Source organism: Salvelinus alpinus, chromosome 2 (genome assembly GCF_045679555.1).
Source record: "Salvelinus alpinus chromosome 2, SLU_Salpinus.1, whole genome shotgun sequence".
Taxonomy (NCBI): Eukaryota; Metazoa; Chordata; class Actinopteri; order Salmoniformes; family Salmonidae; genus Salvelinus; species Salvelinus alpinus.
This window is the reverse complement of record NC_092087.1, coordinates 108,700,174-108,719,269: the sequence shown is the minus strand read 5'-3', so window position 1 is coordinate 108,719,269 and position 19,096 is coordinate 108,700,174. Positions and strand designations below refer to the sequence as shown.

The window sequence follows — 19,096 nt, the reverse complement described above, 5'->3', positions numbered from 1 at the left end:
CCAAAAATCGTGATTTAGCAAGCTAGCTGACTAGCTAACATTAGCCAGCTAGCTGACTAGCTAACATTAGCCAGCTAGCTGACTAGCTAACATTAGCCAGCTAGCTGACTAGCTAACATTAGCCAACTAGCTGACCAGCTAACATTAGCCAGCTAGCTGACCCGGCTAACATTAGCCAGCTAGCTGACTAGCTAACATTAGCCAGCTAGCTGACTAGCTAACATTAGCCAGCTAGCTGACTAGCTAACATTAGCCAACTAGCTGACTAGCTAACATTAGCCAGCTAGCTGGCTAGCTTTATGGGTGTTGTGACATGAGTATGAAATTGTAATTCTGGTTGTTTTAGGGACTCCTGAAACAACCAGCAAACCAGACTGTCGTTTTGGAAAACAGTGGATGTATAGAATCTAGCTAGCTAAAGAATTTACTGCAAATTTAATGTACAATTTTGTAAGCTTTCCTTGCTGATATTTGCCATGCAGATAGATGAAATAACGTAGCTAACTATGTTCTTGCTTATTGTGCAGTGGATTATTAAAATCCCTGTATGCCCATGGATGTGTAGCTAGCTATCTAGCCGATCTGTGTATGGACCCAAACGTTTGGTATACATATTAGTTCAGAACCTAGCTATGAACCTCAGCTATCATAGCCAGTTGTATCAACTTCAAAACAGCCTGAATGACATTAATGAAGCCTATGGATTGAGTAGATTATAATATCATGTTGTGCCAAGGATGCAAGTCGTATATACATGTAGTTATTACCATGCATGAGATCCCCACATTGTAGCCTGTACATTTAATATATTCACTGATCATGTACTCTACCATGGCAAATAAAGGTGCAGTTTAGGTATGAATGTCTTTGAGATTATTTTTTCAGTCATATCCAATACCAGGAGTATCAAATTCCAGTCTTTGAATGACGCTGTGTCTGCATGTATGTATTACAATTCAACAGTGTTTACCAATCTTGGTCCTGGGACATCAATGGTTACACATTGTAACTAATAGACTAGAAACAGGATTTAACTAGTTAATTCATATATACAGAAATATAATGTTAAAAACAGAACACTACACTTCCTATGCATCATGTAAATACTCCAACACCGGTTCATCTCAACATCTAATGCCCTTCATCTGCATTGATCTGATAAACACAGGATAGGTGGAGTATTTCATCACATTACACTTCATTTCAACCAGTAGAGAATGTGAAACGCTTGATTGAAAAGCTCATTATCCAAGTGTTATAAATACAAGTTCAATCTGTACTTCAATGCACATCTGTTGTGAATTATAAAAACAGAGGAAGAAAGAGGAGGTGGAGAGAGAGGTGTAAAAGACAGAAAGGGAAAGAGGTAAGCACATAGGAGCAGGGAAGGCAGCACATGATTAATGAATCACAGTGCTACATAAATATTCTCTCAGTTCATCACAATTACATAACAGTGTCTCTAGTCGGCCCACAGGTTATCTTAAAAGCAGCTGAGGTGACGATGATGGGACTGGGGGTTGGCATCCTCTCACATCAAAACATATCTGCAGATGAGAGACAGATGGAGAGAGAGAGCATGTTTAAGCCTTGTGTTTTAATTTTTTATTCTAACATTGTTAATCATCAATCAGGAGGTGAAATGCAAAACTGACCTGGGATCATTAACTCTGGGACTACTGCATCTCTGTCTGTATTTCAATGTAAAGCATCTCTTTAATAATACTTCCTGTATAATATAAACTGACCTGGGATCATTAACTCTGGGACTACTGCATCTCTCTGTATTTCAATGTAAAGCATCTCTTTAATAATATTTCCTGTATAATATAAACTGACCTGGGATCATTAACTCTGGGACTACTGCATCTCTGTCTGTATTTCAATGTAAAGCATTTCTTTAATAATACTTCCTGTTGTCCTGACCAAGTGACCTCTCACCTCTGATCATGCTGTGCCCTCGATGTAGCCAGTTCAGATGCAGGAGGGGTTCACCGACACAGCTGATATAACCTAGAGGATTTAGGGAGAAGGGGAGAGAGGGATGAAGTGAAGGAGAGAGACTGTTATTGAGAAAATAAGTTAGTTAAAGCCACAGTGTTCAACAGGAATCTGTGTGTGGCCTCACCTGGTGTCCACACCACACTAAGTGGCTGCAGAGTACTTTATGCTGAAAAACATGAACGGACACACAAGGACAAACAATATAGCGTAGTTATAGAAATAATGAAGTGTCTTACTATTCTCCATGGTTGGCCCTCTTGCCTATTCTTTGAAGGTGGAAGGAGCCACAGTTATACACCTGAGCCTGCTTACTGCACAACACAATCCATCAATCAGATTGATACACGAGTGTGTAGGTGTGGGTTATAGGGTGTCTAATTGCTCTACATTTTTTCAATATGGGTGATTTAAAACAGCCTGTTTTTGTTTTTGCACACACATCACACCCTTACCTAAACAGCACCCTCACCTGAGAAGTAGAAATCAAAGGGAGAGAAACTGTGAATTGAATAACTGCAGTTGACATAGCTAAGTAAATGGAAGAATACTCCTATTGCAATGTGAATGGCTCTTTAAAGAGCCTTTGGTTGTGCATAGTGTAGTCTATGGTGTTGCCAGGGAACAGTACCCTCTTAAAAGAGCCTTTGGTTGTGCATAGTGTAGTCTATGGGGTTGCCAGGAAACTTTGAAGAAGTAGGAGGTGAAGATCTCCCGCACACGGATTGCCTCTCTTGCTGCGTTGTTGGATCCCATCCTTGAAACATCCTGCAGAGCAGCAGACTTCTCCTCTGGGACACGGCGGCGAGCTGCAGATCCCCTCCTGGTCCTCGTGTCCATCCTCATGAAGTTACGCAGGACACAGGTAGCCTTCACACATCTGAATTCCTCCAGGAGGCAGTCCCAGATGACCCTGGTCACCCAACCTTGCAGTGCCCTACACGTTAACTGTAGGCAATCGTTTTGAAGGAATCTCCAGTTACAAGGTATCTGTAGGAATACGGAAGACAATGTAATTATTAGACTGTTACATCACCAGGTCATTGTGGATTACTAAAGTATAATATCCCTGATAACAAATCATGATAACATTGAATTGATAGATGCATGGGCACACATATGTACATGTGTAGCATGTGACAATAACAGGATCATATCAAGGATGGCATCACAAATGAATACATAAATACCACTTGAAGCTTGATGATGAGTTGATCATTTGAATCAGCTGTGCAGTGCTGAGGCAAAAACAACAACGTGCCTCTGAGTCCCCAGGACTGAGAACCACTGCTCTTCATTGGGACCTCTTCATATGTAGACTGGCTTTCATCTTTATCTGAGGACAGAAAACCTCACAAGAAACACACTTCATTAGTCAAATTTCACCACACTGAATATTATGTTACTATTATCTCCGTCCTCACTTCTAGGGACAGGAACTTCACAAAAGTACCTGCCCTATCCAGAATAGCCTCCTCTCTCACTGACAGTTGGGGCTGCTATCCTTTCACCCTCCTCCATGGCTGTTAACTAGCTACCTACAAATGCATTTGGAGTTTGTTTTTTACAGTGATTAATAGATAGATAGCTAATATGAAGTTAGGTAGATGGTGATATTTAATTCACTTAGCTAGCCATCTATACAGTATTTGAAGTTGGTTAGATAGCTAGCTAGCCAACTAGTTAGCTCGTTTAGCAGCTAATTTGAGTTAGCCTTTCACTGTAGCTAGTTAGCTAATAATACATCGTTGTTTTTACATTTTCGAAATCGATTTACTTACTTGAATAGGTTCTCCCAGCCATGTGGACAACTGGAAACAGGGCAGCAAAGTTTGTCCCCAGAGCGTTTTAGAGGATATTACTATTGAACTATGAACCCATTTAATAACCAGACCTTCATACAAACTTGCTCTGCTGAATTCTTGACGGAGTCACAACGGGCGGCCAAAGCGGCATCTAGTCCATCTGCTGACTGGACGCAGTTGAGTAAAATGTAGATTTAATGTTCAGACAAAAAGTTAAACGGTAGGAAGCATGAGTTTTTACCCACCAGTGTAACAACACAGTGTGGTTAAAGACTTTGTAACTTAGTTGTAGTCACGATCTGGTTACCTACAAGGACAAACAGTTAAGTTTTAAATTTACAAAATTAAAATTACAAATTTACATTTTAAATGTTTTCTTTACTCAAGTATTACAATTGTTTTTTTAGGGGTGTAGGGTGGAAGCTGTCTCTGCGTAAGAGGGAATTCCTGTCCGTCCGGCTTCCTGTATAGGTCTGTGCTAAAGCCACACCCCTCCCTCTTAATCAAAATGTCCAGATAACTTGTTTCATGCTCATCAAAGGTGAGGGTGAATTTCAGATGTTCACTGCTTGTATTGATGAAGGAGTGGAATCGATGAAGTTCCTCTGCTGTCCCCTGGAATAGAAGGAACACGTCATCAATTAAGACTTTTACAGAGCCTGATGAGGTGCTAGAATGGATTGTTAGGGCTGTCAATCACATTCTTCTCTAACAACCCCACATACAGATTGGCATAATTAGATGCTACTTGTTAAACTACAATGACCATAATGCACTGCGTGTCTACTTGTCTTGTCTGTTTATTTTACACCTGCTTTTTTTTTAAAGAATAATGCAAGATAGTCAATGCTATCTGGGATCCTTGGGACATCCCTAACCTAGGAAGAACACTTCTACAGCCAGAGAGGTGAGAGGTCACACATGGTTTAGATGGTAAATATTTATGTCCCCTTAGTGGTTTATCACGTAAGCTAAAGGGAATATGTTCCATCACCCATGTTTATTTACATTAGTACAAATTGTCCACTAATATTGGTGTAATTTCAAACCCCTTTTGGCTGTATGAAAGTTCATTTCCCCTCAGGCACACACATTTGTTCTTTGATATGAAGGTCATTTGTGTAAAATGTACCTTTCCCCACTCATTCACCCCATGTCTTTACATTGCTTATGCATATTCGGTGAACTGACTGCATCCAGACTATGTCAAAGGCCCATCCTGTTAGATCTGAACCTAATGCAGCTTGGAGTGATCACATGACAGAAGTCACATTTAGGTGCCAGGTGTAACTGAGGCCATAGATGCTCCATATCCATTACTTTCAGTGTTTTATATAATATGACTAAATGTGTTTCTGTGTTGCAGGGGCAGTCAAGAAATGGAACAGCAAGGCCACAGAACATGACATAAGCAGAGCTGTGGGAGACCACCTCAAGCCCCTGGTAGAGCCGGGGGTGGTGTTTACCACTCCACCACACCTTCAGCAGGCTGGAAAAGTGATACTGATTTTTATACTAAGATGGACCAAGAGTCTGTTGATTGTCAGTCATTGGGTTCATTTGTTTCGCAATATGTTAAATCTTTATTTATACAGCACAACACAAAAAAAATAAAGATAAATATTTAACAAACATAAGAGGAAAAAAAAAACTGAAGAACAAGAATAAACAACTGAAAGACTAATGAGCATTGTAAGGAAATGCCATTGATTAAAATATAAACAATATGATGCTATATCCAACCCAAAATAAGCTTTTTTTTTAGGAGGGGTTCTGAAAAGACACTATGGGGGTGTCCACTGGAAGTTGACTAGTAACGACAACTGGGACCTAAAAGACACCCACCATGAGACCCACTAAATCTGCCCAAGAAGAGGCAAACAAAAGAAAAACCCACAGCAAAGATAAAGACAGGAAGCAAACCAAAAAGGTGGAGCAATTAAAGGTGTTGACTCTCCACATCTATCAGGACAACTGGAGCACTGGGCCAGACACTCTTAAATAGAACCTGGACCAGCTCAGGTGAAACACCTTCCCACTAACGAGATGGACAAGCCAGCACAGGTGTAACACATACTGACTAACGAGGTGACACCAATCAGTGCGTCCTACGTGCTGACGAGCTATATGTGCTGAAGTCCAACCTCAAAACATCAATGGAAAAACCAAAAGCTGTAACACCTTAAGAGAATGCTCACCACCAACAGAAAACAACTTCCATTTCACATTATAATCAACTACAATGCTTCACCTTCACCATTATAAACATAGTGTCTACTGGCTGTCAACAATTAAAAACAAGAAAAAACACGTATTTCTAAATAATAATATACAATTAAAAACCTTTTTCATTCTATAGAATCCTAAAACTCACTAGCTTCTAGAACTCTCGTCTTCCTAAAACTCACTAGCTTCTAGAACTCTCGTCCCCTTGAAACGAGCCCAAACAAAACTCATCTCCAATACGGAAAAACGTGCAGTCAAAATAAATTGTGATCCATGGCAACGCACTGGCTAAACACAAAACACAAAACATTTTGACTGCCCATTCTTGAGACAATCAGCAACCAAGTTGTCCTCACCACAGACATGTCTGATTTCAAGAGGAAAATCCTGCAATATCTGTAATAACTTTCCACCTAACTGCAGAGCTTCTCTCTCTTTTCAGGGTTCACTCGATAGGCATGTTGTTGGATCGGGGCCCAGTCCCCAATGTCATGCTCTAGTACATTTGGTTTGGCACATGTGAGAATTAACCCTGATATTCTAAAAGCAGGGCAACAAAGTCAATATAATTGTACCCAAAAATTGTCAGTTGATTGCATGAATAAATATCACTACAAAATGTTACATGAAATGTAAATGTGAAATATTTGATTGCATAGTCATATTTTCAATGTCTTTTCAATGACATTTTGCTTGGTGGGATAGCCCAATGTCAAAACACAGTTTTAACGTGTCCAAATCAATAACCAATATGCAGAAACAGTTTGGGATCAATTTGAAACCTAACATGTGGTATATACACAAACATCTGCCACAATAATTTTATTTATTTAAACAAGCTCCTTATAAACTGCACAAGCACCAGAAACGCTGTTGTTTTGACAAATAGCAACAAATCACTGAATTCAATTAGGGGGGACATCAGGTTGTATGTGCTGTTGAAACTAACACAACTAAAAAAAACACATGGAAATTGGAGATATATTTAACCTCACTGAATAGAGGACATCCTGCAGAAGACAGTCAGCTACATTTTGGAGTGATGCATTTAAATTTAGGGGTCGCTAAACAAAGGAACAACAACATCATGTTGAAATCAATTGTGCGAGAGGAGGGAGATGAGGTTGCACGTCCTGTTAAAACTAACAGCTCAAACACCACACGGAATCAGGGAATAATGTGTACATCACTGGTTAGAGGACAATTTGTAGAAAACAGATCTCTACATTTTGAAGTGTTGCATTTTGATTCAAGTGGGTCACCAACATGGTAAGTGTAACACAGCTCTTTTTGTGTTAGTCACTTTCTGATAAATCTCATAAATAGTACTCTTCCAATTCATAGCCTGGATTTTCCCCCTGAGGCTAATATCCATATCATGTTGAAATCAACAGAACAGGGGACTAACATTTAGGCTTCTACATTGTGACATCATTAAAATACTCCTTCTACATTGTTAAAACATTCTACATTGTGACATCATTAAAATACTCCTACTACAATGTTAAAACATTCTACATTGTGACATTATTTCATTGATATCATGAAACAACTCCTTGATGTATTTTCTGATGTTTGATCAGAGATCTTTTATCAGAGTATCTCCTGTCACACAAATCACAGCTATGAGGTTTCTCTCCTGTGTGTGTTCTCAGGTGTATAGTCAGAGAGCCAGATGTAGTACATCTCTTCCCACATTGATCACAGGTGTAATGTTTCTCTCCTGTGTGTGTTCTCTGGTGTGATATCAGGCTGGTTGACTGAGTAAAACTCTTCCCACATTGAACACAGCTACAAGATTTCTCTCCTGTGTGTATTCTCTGGTGTTGAGTCAGATGGCATGATTGACCAAAACTCCTCCCACATTGACCACAGCTATAAGGTTTCTCTCCTGTGTGGATTCTCTGATGAATTTTAATGCCTGATGAGGTGAATCTCTTCCCACAGTCAGAGCAGCAGTGAGTTCTCTTCCCTGTGGGTCTCTGCAGGTGTTTCTTGAGGTGTTCTGATCTGGAGAGACTCTTCTCTGCCTCGTCAGCATCATGAAGTTGTTGAGGCTCCCCAGAGGATCCACGATAGTCCCGTCTCTCTCCTGTGTGAACAACAAAGTCAGACAGATGATTAAAGGCCCACAACAGCGGAAATCCACTGTAAAAGTAAAAGGTGATGCCAACAGCATAGCCATGATGTTGTACAACAATTGACATCTGTAATTAATGTTAAAGTTATTTGACAATTGTCTTAAAATGAGCAACAATAATCATATTTTGTCTTGTTTTCACATTAGTAGTAATATCGATGATTGTAGGCTAGAAATAAGTTATTCATGTTGTTGAAACTCTAAGCAGTGTGCCAGACGACTTTTGGTCTCCAATATAGGCCCCTTTCTGTGTTTAATAAAATTGCAGCACGAGGGCAAAGCACATACAATTTGATTGTAGAAACTCCTCCCTGCTAATGAGGAAACCGATAGTTATGGATGTAGTATATCTGCTAATGAGGAAACCACTAGTTATGGATGTAGTATATCTGGTAATGAGGAAACCACTAGTTATGGATGGAGTATATCTGGTAATGAGGAAACCACTAGTTATGGATGTAGTATAACTGGTAATGAGGACACCACTAGTTATGGATGTAGTGTATCTGGTAATGAGGAAACCACTAGTTATGGATGTAGTATATCTGGTAATGAGGAAACCACTAGTTATGGATGTAGTATATCTGCCTGGAGCAAAAATGGTGAACAAAGATTTTAGTTTTTCACAATGTCATGTCCAGGTTGCTTATTAGTGCATTTCACACTACTTTGGATTATACTTGTAAGGCTAATGTGAATGTCCTGTTTCATATAATGTTTGTCATGTGACTGTCATTCTGAAAATTATTTCCTGGATCAGCTGATGATAGTTGAACATGTGACTAACTAAACAGCTACAGTATTAAGAATGATGTGTAATTATTGAAGAACCGCGTTAACTTCTTTGGGCTGCAGGGGCAGTATTGAGTAGCTTGGATGAAAGGTGCTCATTTCAAACGGCCTCGTATTCAATTCTTGCTCGTACAATATGCATATTATTATTACTATTGGATAGAAAACACTCTCTAGTTTCTAAAACCGTTTGAATTATATCTGTGAGTAAAACAGAACTCATTTTGCAGCAAACTTCCTGAAAGGAAGTGAAAAATCTGAAATCGAGGCTCTGTTCCAGGGCCATCCTATTAATTTGCCTGAAATCTATGGATCTACATGCACTGCATACGCCTTCCACTAGATGTCACGAGGCAGTGAGAGGTGGAATGGGGTGTCTGGCTTGATGGCTTGATCTGAGGCCGAACAAGAGCTTTTGGAATGACGTGACCACTATTTCCTTTGTTCAGCAAGGCGCGGGAAGGAACCCTGGATTGCGTTCTGAAAAGCTTACGGTATAGACGTTAGATATCTCCGGCTCTGATTTTATTTGATATATGTGTTAAAAACATCATAAAGTAGTTATTTTAAACCAATTTATATCAGTTGTTTGAATGTTTATTGCGATTTCGGCATTTTCTTTTCTTTGCGTTATGTGATGTTGGACACTTCTGCGCCACATGGCTTATATTGCTAATTCGACAGGTGAAGAGGACTCTACAATCAAACAACGATTATTCTGGACAAAGGACAACTTGTACAACAGTCTGATGGAATCAAAATGGAAGCTCATCAAAAGTAGGAACCATTTATGATGTTATTTCGCATTTCTGTCGAAAATGTGTAGTCATATTTTCCGCCCTGATTTTGGGCGCTGTCTCGCTATAACGTAAGCTGTATGTCGTACTAAAGTTATTTTTTTTAAATCTAACACAGCGGTTGCATTAAGAACTAGTGTATCTTTCATTTGCTGTCCAACATGTATTTTGTAGTAAAGTTTATGATGAGTTATTTGATTAGATTAGGTGAGTGTCAGAAATATATCCGGATAATTTTGTGCGGTTTGGCTACGTATTCATATTGTAAAACCACGAATTGTACCGCTAAATATGCACATTTTCGAACAAACCATATATGTATTGTGTAATATGATGTTATAGGACTGTCATCTGATGAAGTATGTGAAGGTTAATGAATACATTTATATCTTTTGCTGTTTTTTTCGCTATCGCTACCTTTGTGGTGAATGAATGCGGTTGTGTGGTTGGCTATTGTAGTAAGCTAATATAATGCTATATTGTGTTTTCGCTGTAAAACACTTAAAAAATCTGACGTATTGGCTGGATTCACAAGATGTTTGTCTTTCATTTGCTGTACACCATGTATTTTTCATAAGTGTTTTATGATGAGTATTTAGGTATTTCACGTTGGTCTCTGTAGTTATTCTAGCTGCTTTGGTGAGATTTGTGATGGTGGCTGCAATGTAAAACTATGATTTATACCTGAAATATGCACATTTTGCCAACAAAACATATGCTATACAATAAATCTGTTATAAGACTGTCATCTGATGAAGTTGTTTCTTGGTTAGTGACTAATTATATCTTTATTTGGTCGAATTTGTGATAGCTACTTATGCGGTAAAAAAATGGTGAAAATATGCAGTTGAGTCTTTTGCTATCGTGGTTAGCTAATAGAAATACATAGTGTTTTCGCTGTAAAACATTTTAAAAATCGGAAATGATGGCTGGATTCAAAAGATGTGTATCTTTCATCTGGTGTGTTGGACTTGTGATTTCATGATATTTATATGCTAGTATTTACTTGTGGCGCTATGCTAGGCTATGCTAGTCAGCTTTTTTACTGATGAGGATGCTCCCGGATCCGGGATTGTGGGATTGTGACCAAGTAGAAGTTAACACAGTGTCCAAAGAAGGGCCAGATGTATACAGAATGGTGTCGTCTGCATAGAGGTGGATCAAGGATTCACCCGCAGCAAGAGCAACATCATTGGTATATACAGAGAAAAGAGTCGGTCCGAGAATTGAACCCTGTGGTACCTCCATAGAGACTGCCAGAGGTCTGGACAACAGGCCCTCCGATTTGACACACTGAACTCTGTTTGAGAAGTAGTTGGTGAACCAGGCGAGGCAGTCATTTGAGAAACGAAGGCTGTTGAGTCTGCCGATAAGAATACGGTGAGTGACAAAGTCGAAAGCCTTGGCTAGGTTGATGAAGACGGCTGCACAGTACTGTCTTTTATCGATGGCTATTATGATATCCTTTAGTACCTTGAGCGTGGCTGAGGTGCACCCGTGACCAGCTCGGAAACTGGATTGCACAGCGGAGAAGGTACGGTGGGATTCAAAATGGTCAGTGATCTGTTTGATAATTAACTTGACTTTCAAAGACATTAGAACGGCAGGGCAGGATGGATATAGCTCTGTAATAGTTTGGGTCTAGAGTGTCACCCCCTTCGAAGAGGATTAAAAGCGTGCAAAAAGTAAACTGCCTGTTACTCAGGCGCAGAAGCTAGGATATGCATATAACGTGTAGATTTTGATATAAAACACTCTACAGTTTCCAAAACTGTTAAAATAATGTCTGTGAGTATAACACAACTCATATGACAGGCAAAAACCTGAGGAAATCCAACCAGGAAGTTGGAGATTTTGAGGGTTGTAGTTTTTCAATTGAATGACTTACTAATATACTGTGTCTATGGGGTCACTTCCCAAGCCTTCCAGCAGATGTCAACAGTCTTTAAAACGTTGTTTGAGGCTTCTATTGTGGAAAATGAGAGAATAAGAGCTGTTTGAAGAGGGGGCTTCCTGAAGAACCTTAGTGCACTCGCGCATTCCCGTGATGCTCGCCTTACTTTCTTTTTGTTCTGTAATTCTTCTGTAATACGCAATTGTCCGGTTGGATTATTATTGAAGATTTTTGATAAAAATATCCTAAAGATTGATTGTAAACAACGTTTGACATGTTTCTACGAACTTTGATGGTACTTTTTTGACTTTTCGTATTGATGTTCTGAGCGCGCCTGGTGCATTTGGAAGAGTGAAGGAAACACCTGAACAAAACGGAGGATTTTGGACATAAATATGGACTTTATCGAACAAAACTAACATTTATTGTGGAACTGAGAGTCTTTCGAGTGCATTCCACCGAAGATCAGCAAAGGTAAGTGAAGATTTATAACTCTGTTTCTGACTTTGATTCCACAACATGGCTGGTAACTGTATGGCTTGCTTTGTCTCTGGGCGCTGTACTCAGAATATTGAACAATGTGCTTTCGACGCAAAGCTTTTTTGAAATCTGACACAGCGGATGCATTAAGAACAAGTTTATATTTAATTCCATGTAAAACACTTATATCTTTAATCAACGTTTATGATGAGTATTTCTGTCATTTGATGTGGCTCTCTGGAATTTCACCGGAGAGTTTTGGAGGCAAAGTATTTCTGAACATAACGCACCAATGTAAACTGAGGTTTTTGGATATAAATATGAACTTTATCGAACAAAACATACATGTATTGTGTAACAGCGAGTCCTGGGAGTGTCATCTGAAGGAGATTGTCAAAGGTTAGTGATTAATTTTAGCTGTATTTCTGTTTTTTGTGACGCCTCTCCTTGCTTGTAAAATGGCTGTGTGGTTTTTCTTGTCCTGGCACTGTCCTAGCATAATCTAATGGTGTACTTTCGCCGAAAAGCCTTTTTGAAATCGGACACTGTGGTTGGATTAACGAGAAGTTTATCTTTAAAATGGTGTCTAATACTTGTATGTTTGAGAAATTTGAATTATGAGGTTTTTGTTGTTTTGAATTTGGCGCCCTGCTATTTCAATGGCTGTGGTCGAGTTGGGACGCTAGCATCCCACATACACAAGAGAGGTTAACCAAGTTTAATTCATCCCATCCCAGTTAGAGCTGTAATTCAGACAACAACATGTTCTCACCATCACAAGTATATATACCCCACTTTGGACAATCCTCCTCTCCAGTCCTTACATATTCTGGGTCAACAGGAAGAGGATAACAGGATACTAAACCCTTATTACTCCCTTCAGGGGATCTGACCTGACCTCAACCCCTCCTTCACCTAATCCACAGATGTTCATCCACTTCCCCTAAAGCAATCCTGTTATCTCCTCCCGTCCACCCAGCACATTCCACAGCCACTGTCTTTCTACAGATCTCACTCCTTTATATACTCTGCGTCTGATCTATCATGTCTTTAATATCTCAATTTTCAAAGTTTAGCCCGAACCCAACAATAGTCATAAAGTTACACTCCCTTTCAGTCGGTCAACTTCAGTAAAACATACTATGGGAAAATACAATCATTCCCCATGCCGAACCAAACGGATACTAAATGAAACGGCCCCTGGCAGACCACCCAGACCTGACCCCGCAAGATGCGTCAGTTTTGTCAATGTATTCATTGTCTTTTGTTTGAAACACTCCTGCCAATGTACACCCAACTACGCATATAGCAGTAGGACTAGTCTACCTGGTTACGCATATAGAAGTAGGACTAGTCTACCTGGCCTGTGTGCAAATGTAGGCCTATAAATGTGCCCATTTGAGGATGTCTGATAGTATTTCTCATTGTCTTAACGCACCACCACTAATGAGCTGTGGAGCTTCTCAAAGTATTTTTTTTCTTCACCTCAAACAGCAAGTAAACAAAGTATAATCAAAATCAATTGCGTACGACAATAGTTCCTCAAATTATTTTCGTAAAATATTTCCACTCGGCATGAAAAGGAAAAAATGTAATTCTCTGATCCAGTGGAAATGTCATAAAATACCTGATAACGTCTTATCCTTTGCACAAATAGCCGACAGCTGTGTCTGTCCTGAACTCACTGGCGCGGGAAACTGAGGGCCCAGAATATTTTAGACAATGTCGCAAGCTTGCCATCACAAGTTTCGGAGGACCCAGTTGATAGTTGATACAATGTTTCAAGTTTGTTGTAGACAGGCCATGAGCAGCCAATGTGATTTCTAGGATATTTATTTTTAATCAGGATATTTTCTACCTGCAGAATGCAATGTTTTTATTTGTTATGTCGGCTTTTTTTTTTTACATAGTTGGCAATAAAAGTTACTTTTAGATTTGTAAAATTTTCATTTAGATTTAGATAGAATATAGATTAATCACAGACAATGATTTTCAGATACTATTATAAATTAAATGAAACTGTTCCACAAAAATTTGCATATGAAAATCATAACTGGCACGCAGATCGGTAGAAATGGTCAGATACATTGTCACTCTAAATGGAAAAGTTTGACGACGGCTGGTGTAGTTAATTACTGAAAACTTCAGGAGCATAACGACAGTATTTACAAAGTCCAGCAGCAGCGGGAGGGAAGAGTTTTTCCTCGGTTATATTGATGACTGGCTCCCTCGAGTAACTTGTGTATCTGTAATTATTTAATCAAACAGCATGCTTAAAGCATCAGACAACTTAAAGCAACAACTTTGAGAAGGGTTTAAAACAAAGGTTTCAAACCAATTCATGAATGTAATTGCATCTAGGTATGTCTTGCCTTTAAAGTAAGTGCATGAAAAAAATGTGCTGAATATTATACAATGACTTATCAACAGCTCTAATAATTTGACCCCCACAGGAAATCTACACTGGCAATTCTAGAATATACTATATAGCCTAGAAACCTGGTTAATCTATCATTATGACATCATGGATGAATTCTAGAATATACTATATAGCCTAGAAACCTGGTTAAACTATAAATATGACATCATGGATGAAGTCCAGAATATACTATATAGCCTAGAAACCTAGTTAAACTACCATTATGACATCATGGATGAATTCTAGAATATACTATATAGCCTAGAATTCTGTTTAAAACAATAATTTTGACCTCATGGATGGCCAGTCTTTGTATTCATAGTGTAGTGAATTCAGGGGATAGCCTGAAGGTTGCTACAATGGCTTTCTCTATGAATTTGAGAGTGGTTACATTTCTCCAGCCCCCATCCCTCAGCTGTTTACCAAACCAAGTTTCTGAGCAGCCATTTTGTTGCGGTTTTTAAAAAATCATTCCACCACTGTTTTGATAATAAGAGAAATGTAACTACTTTCAAATTCATAGAGAGACCATCCATGATATCAACATTATAGTTTTAACCATGTTGAGGCGATAGTGTTGGTTTACATTGTTTCTAAACATTGGAGTAAAAAAAGCTTATTTGGGGTTCTGATGGGGTAAACAGTTGAACTAAGCTCATGAGGCATGTGTTATATTCTTCAAGAATTAATGGCTATATATAAATAATTTAAAAGTCCAAAAATGGATGTAGCAATTGCATATTTCCCCTTTAACGCCACACATCAGTTCAACAACTGCTGAGTTTGGTATTTAAGACAGTACTTACTAGTATTAATCAGGACGCTGTTTCTCAAAACCATCTTACGGCTAATTTCATCGTTGGATGCCTTAAGATGCGTTTGGGAAACCGGCCTCAGACATCCAGTTTCCTCCTCGTTCTCCTTTTTCGATGTAATCTCCCCTTCCTCCTCTTTCACTCCAAATACGGCATCATCCCCTTTCTCTTCCTCTTCTTTTACTGTAACATCCTCTTCCTCTTTCAATCTGAACGCGTCTTCCTCTTCTTTCACTGTAAGATCCTCACCCTCTACTTCTTGTTTTACTGTGATATCCTCCTCTTCCTTCTCCTCTTTCACCGGAAAGATCAGAGCTTCTTTCTCCGTCCAGCAGATATTATCTTTAGGAGGAGAGTAGCTTAGTGACCGCATGGTCGGGGATGTTAGCTAGCTAGGCTAATGCTAACTTAACCAGCCCGCCAGCTGAATAATAACAACAACACCGTACATATTAAATTAAATCGGATAACTAACTAGACGACAGAAGTGGTTTTAAAACACAGTGGCTAATAAAAAAACGAAAGCATCTAAAGAGCTTTATTGGTTCGGCTATTTTGGCTAGCAAGCTACCGAGGTGTCTGACTAACTATTGCTGCTGCTGAAAGAAGCGTCCACTAGATTATACGTCACACCAACAGCGTCGCCTTAAATTCCCACACCGCCAACTGCTGACTGGATTGGGTAGTTGAGTAAAATGTATATTTAATTTTCAGACAAAAAGTTAAAGGGTAGGAACCAGAGACGTCGCTAGAACTAAAATATTAATTAGCCCCCCCCTAAATAAATCAATATCAGTCTATATATTTTTTCTGTGATTTATTTTTTTCGTCAACCATTCCATCGCATCTTAAACTTCTTACCGGGCCGGCACCTAGGACCGGGGGAAGCTGCTGCTGCACTAGTGATTGTTAGACTTTCTTCAGCAAAGATGGCTGAAAGAAATACTAGGAGAGAGGGGTACCACTACACAGAACTGAACTGGATCAAAGATGGTGACTAGGAGAGAGATGGTGGACAACAGTACTAAGATGGAAGCAAATGTAAGGGATTATAACGTCAAAACGAATCATGCAAAAACATGCACAGTTGACAGGAATGTTAGTTAATGTAGAGACAAACGATTATGAATTTTTTTTATCATAAAGTTCATTTTCAAAAATTGACTAGCTAACATTAGCCAGCTAGCTGACTAGCTAACATTAGCCAGCTAGCTGACTAGCTTTATGGGTGTTGTGACATGAGTATGACATTGTAATTCTGGTTGTTTTAGGGACTCCTGAAACAACCAGCAAACCAGGCTGTCATTTTGTGAAACAGTGGATGTATAGAATCTAGCTAGCTGAAGAATTTACTGCAAATTGAAGGTACAATTTTGTATGCTTTCCTTGCTGATATTTGCCATGCAGATAGATGAAATCACGTAGCTAGCTGTGTTCTTGCTTATTGTGCAGTGGATGATTAAAATCCCTGTACGCCCATGGATGTGTAGCTAGATATCTAGCCGATCTGTGTATGGACCCAAACGTTTGGTATACATATTAGTTCAGAACCTAGCTATGAACCTCAGCTCTCATAGCCAGTTGTATCAACTTCAAAACAGCCTGAATGACATTAATGAAGCCTATGGACTGAGTAGAATATAATATCATGTTGTGCCAAGGATGCAAGTCGTATATACATGTAGTTATTACCATGCATGAGATCCCCACATTGTAGCCTGTACATTTAATATATTCACTGATCATGTACTCTACCTTGGCAAATAAAGGTGCAGTTTAAGTATGAATGTCTTTGAGATGATTTTTCAGTCATATCCAATACCAGGAGAATCAAATTCCAGTCTTTGAATGACGCTGTGTCTGCATGTATGTATTACAATTCTACACTTCAACAGTGTTTACCAATCTTGGTCCTGGGACATCAATGGTTACACTATGTAACTAATAGACTAGAAACAGGATTTAACTAGTTAATTCATATATACAGAAATAGAATTTAAAAAACAGAACACTACACTTCCTATGCATCATGTAAATACTCCAACACCGGTTCATCTCAACATCTAATGCCCTTCATCTGCATTGATCTGATAAACACAGGATAGGTGGAGTATTTCATCACATTACACTTCATTTCAACCAGTAGAGAATGTGAAACACTTGATTGAAAAGCTCATTATCCTAGGTTTATAAATACAAGTTCAATCTGTCCTTCAATGCACATCTGTTGTGAATTATAAAAACAGAGGAAGAAAGAGGAGGTGGAGAGAGAGATGTAAAAGACAGAAAGGGAAAGAGGTAAGCACATAGGAGCAGGGAAGGCAGCACATGATTAATGAAACGCAGTGCTACCTAAATATTCTCTCAGTTCATCACAATTACATAATAGTGTCTCTAGTCGGCCCAAAGGTTATCTTAAAAGCAGGTGAGGTGTCGATGATGGGACTGGGGGTTGGCATCCTCTCACATCAAAACATATCTGCAGACGAGAGACAGATGGAGAGAGAGAGCATGTTTAAGCCTTGTGTTTTTATTTTTTATTCTAACATTGTTAGTCATCAATCAGGAGGTGAAATGCAAAACTGACCTGGGATCATTAACTCTGGGACTACTGCATCTATCTGTATTTCAATGTAAAGCATCTCTTTAATAATACTTCCTGTATAATATAAACTGACCTGGGATCATTAACTCTGGGACTACTGCATCTATCTGTATTTCAATGTAAAGCATCTCTTTAATAAAACTTCCTGTATAATATAAACTGACCTGGGATCATTAACTCTGGGACTACTGCATCTATCTGTATTTCAATGTAAAGCATATCTTTAATAATAGTTCCTGTATAATATAAACTGACCTGGGATCATTAACTCTGGGACTACTGCATCTCTGTCTGTATTTCAATGTAAAGCATTTCTTTAATAATACTTCCTGTTGACCTGACCAAGTGACCTCTCACATCTGATCATGCTGTGCCCTCTATGTAGCCAGTTCAGATGCAGGAGGGGTTCACCGACACAGCTGATATAACCTAGAGGACTTAGGGAGAAGAGGAGAGAGGGATGAAGAGAAGGAGAGAGACTGTTATTGAGAAAATAAGGTAGTTAAAGCCACAGTGTTCAACAGGAATCTGTGTGTGGCCTCACCTGGTGTCCACACTAAGTGGCTGCAGAGTACTTTATGCTGAAAAACATGAACGGACCCACAAGGACCAACAATATAGCGTAGTTATAGAAATAATGAAGTGTCTTACTATTCTCCATGGTTGGCCCTCTTGCCTATTCTTTGAAGGTGGAAGGAGCCACAGTTATACACCTGAGCCTGCTTACTGCACAACACAATCCATCAATCAGATTGATACATGAGTGTGTAGGTGTGGGTTATAGGGTGTCTAATTGTTCTACATTTTTTCAATATGGGTGATTTAAAACAGCCTGTTTTGTTTTTGCACAGACATCACACCCTTACCTAAACAGCACCCTCACCTGAGAAGTAGAAATCAAAGGGAGAGAAACTGTGAATTGAATAACTGCAGTTGACAGCTAAGTAAATGGAAGAATACTCCTATTGCAATTTGAATTAAAAGAGCCTTAGGTTGTGCATAGTGTAGTCTATGGTGTTGCCAGGGAACAGCACCCTCTTAAAAGAGCCTTTGGTTGTGCATAGTGTAGTCTATGGTGTTGCCAGGGAACAGCACCCTCTTTGAAGAAGTAGGAGGTGAAGA

The 19,096-nt window shown here is 39.1% G+C and overlaps 1 protein-coding gene and 1 long non-coding RNA gene across 2 annotated transcripts in view; one reads left to right on the top strand and one right to left on the bottom strand.

The window, feature by feature from the left end:
• Positions 1–19,096, top strand: part of LOC139547843 (zinc finger protein 271-like) — an 87,604-nt gene that overhangs the window by 33,678 nt on the left and 34,830 nt on the right. The gene's annotated exons all lie outside the window — the stretch shown is intronic.
• On the bottom strand, positions 1,216–3,324 carry LOC139550450 (uncharacterized). Its single transcript, XR_011670043.1, has 3 exons — positions 3,192–3,324; positions 1,942–2,991; positions 1,216–1,547 (listed from the first exon to the last, which is right to left on the bottom strand). It is a non-coding gene; the product is annotated as an uncharacterized lncRNA (long non-coding RNA).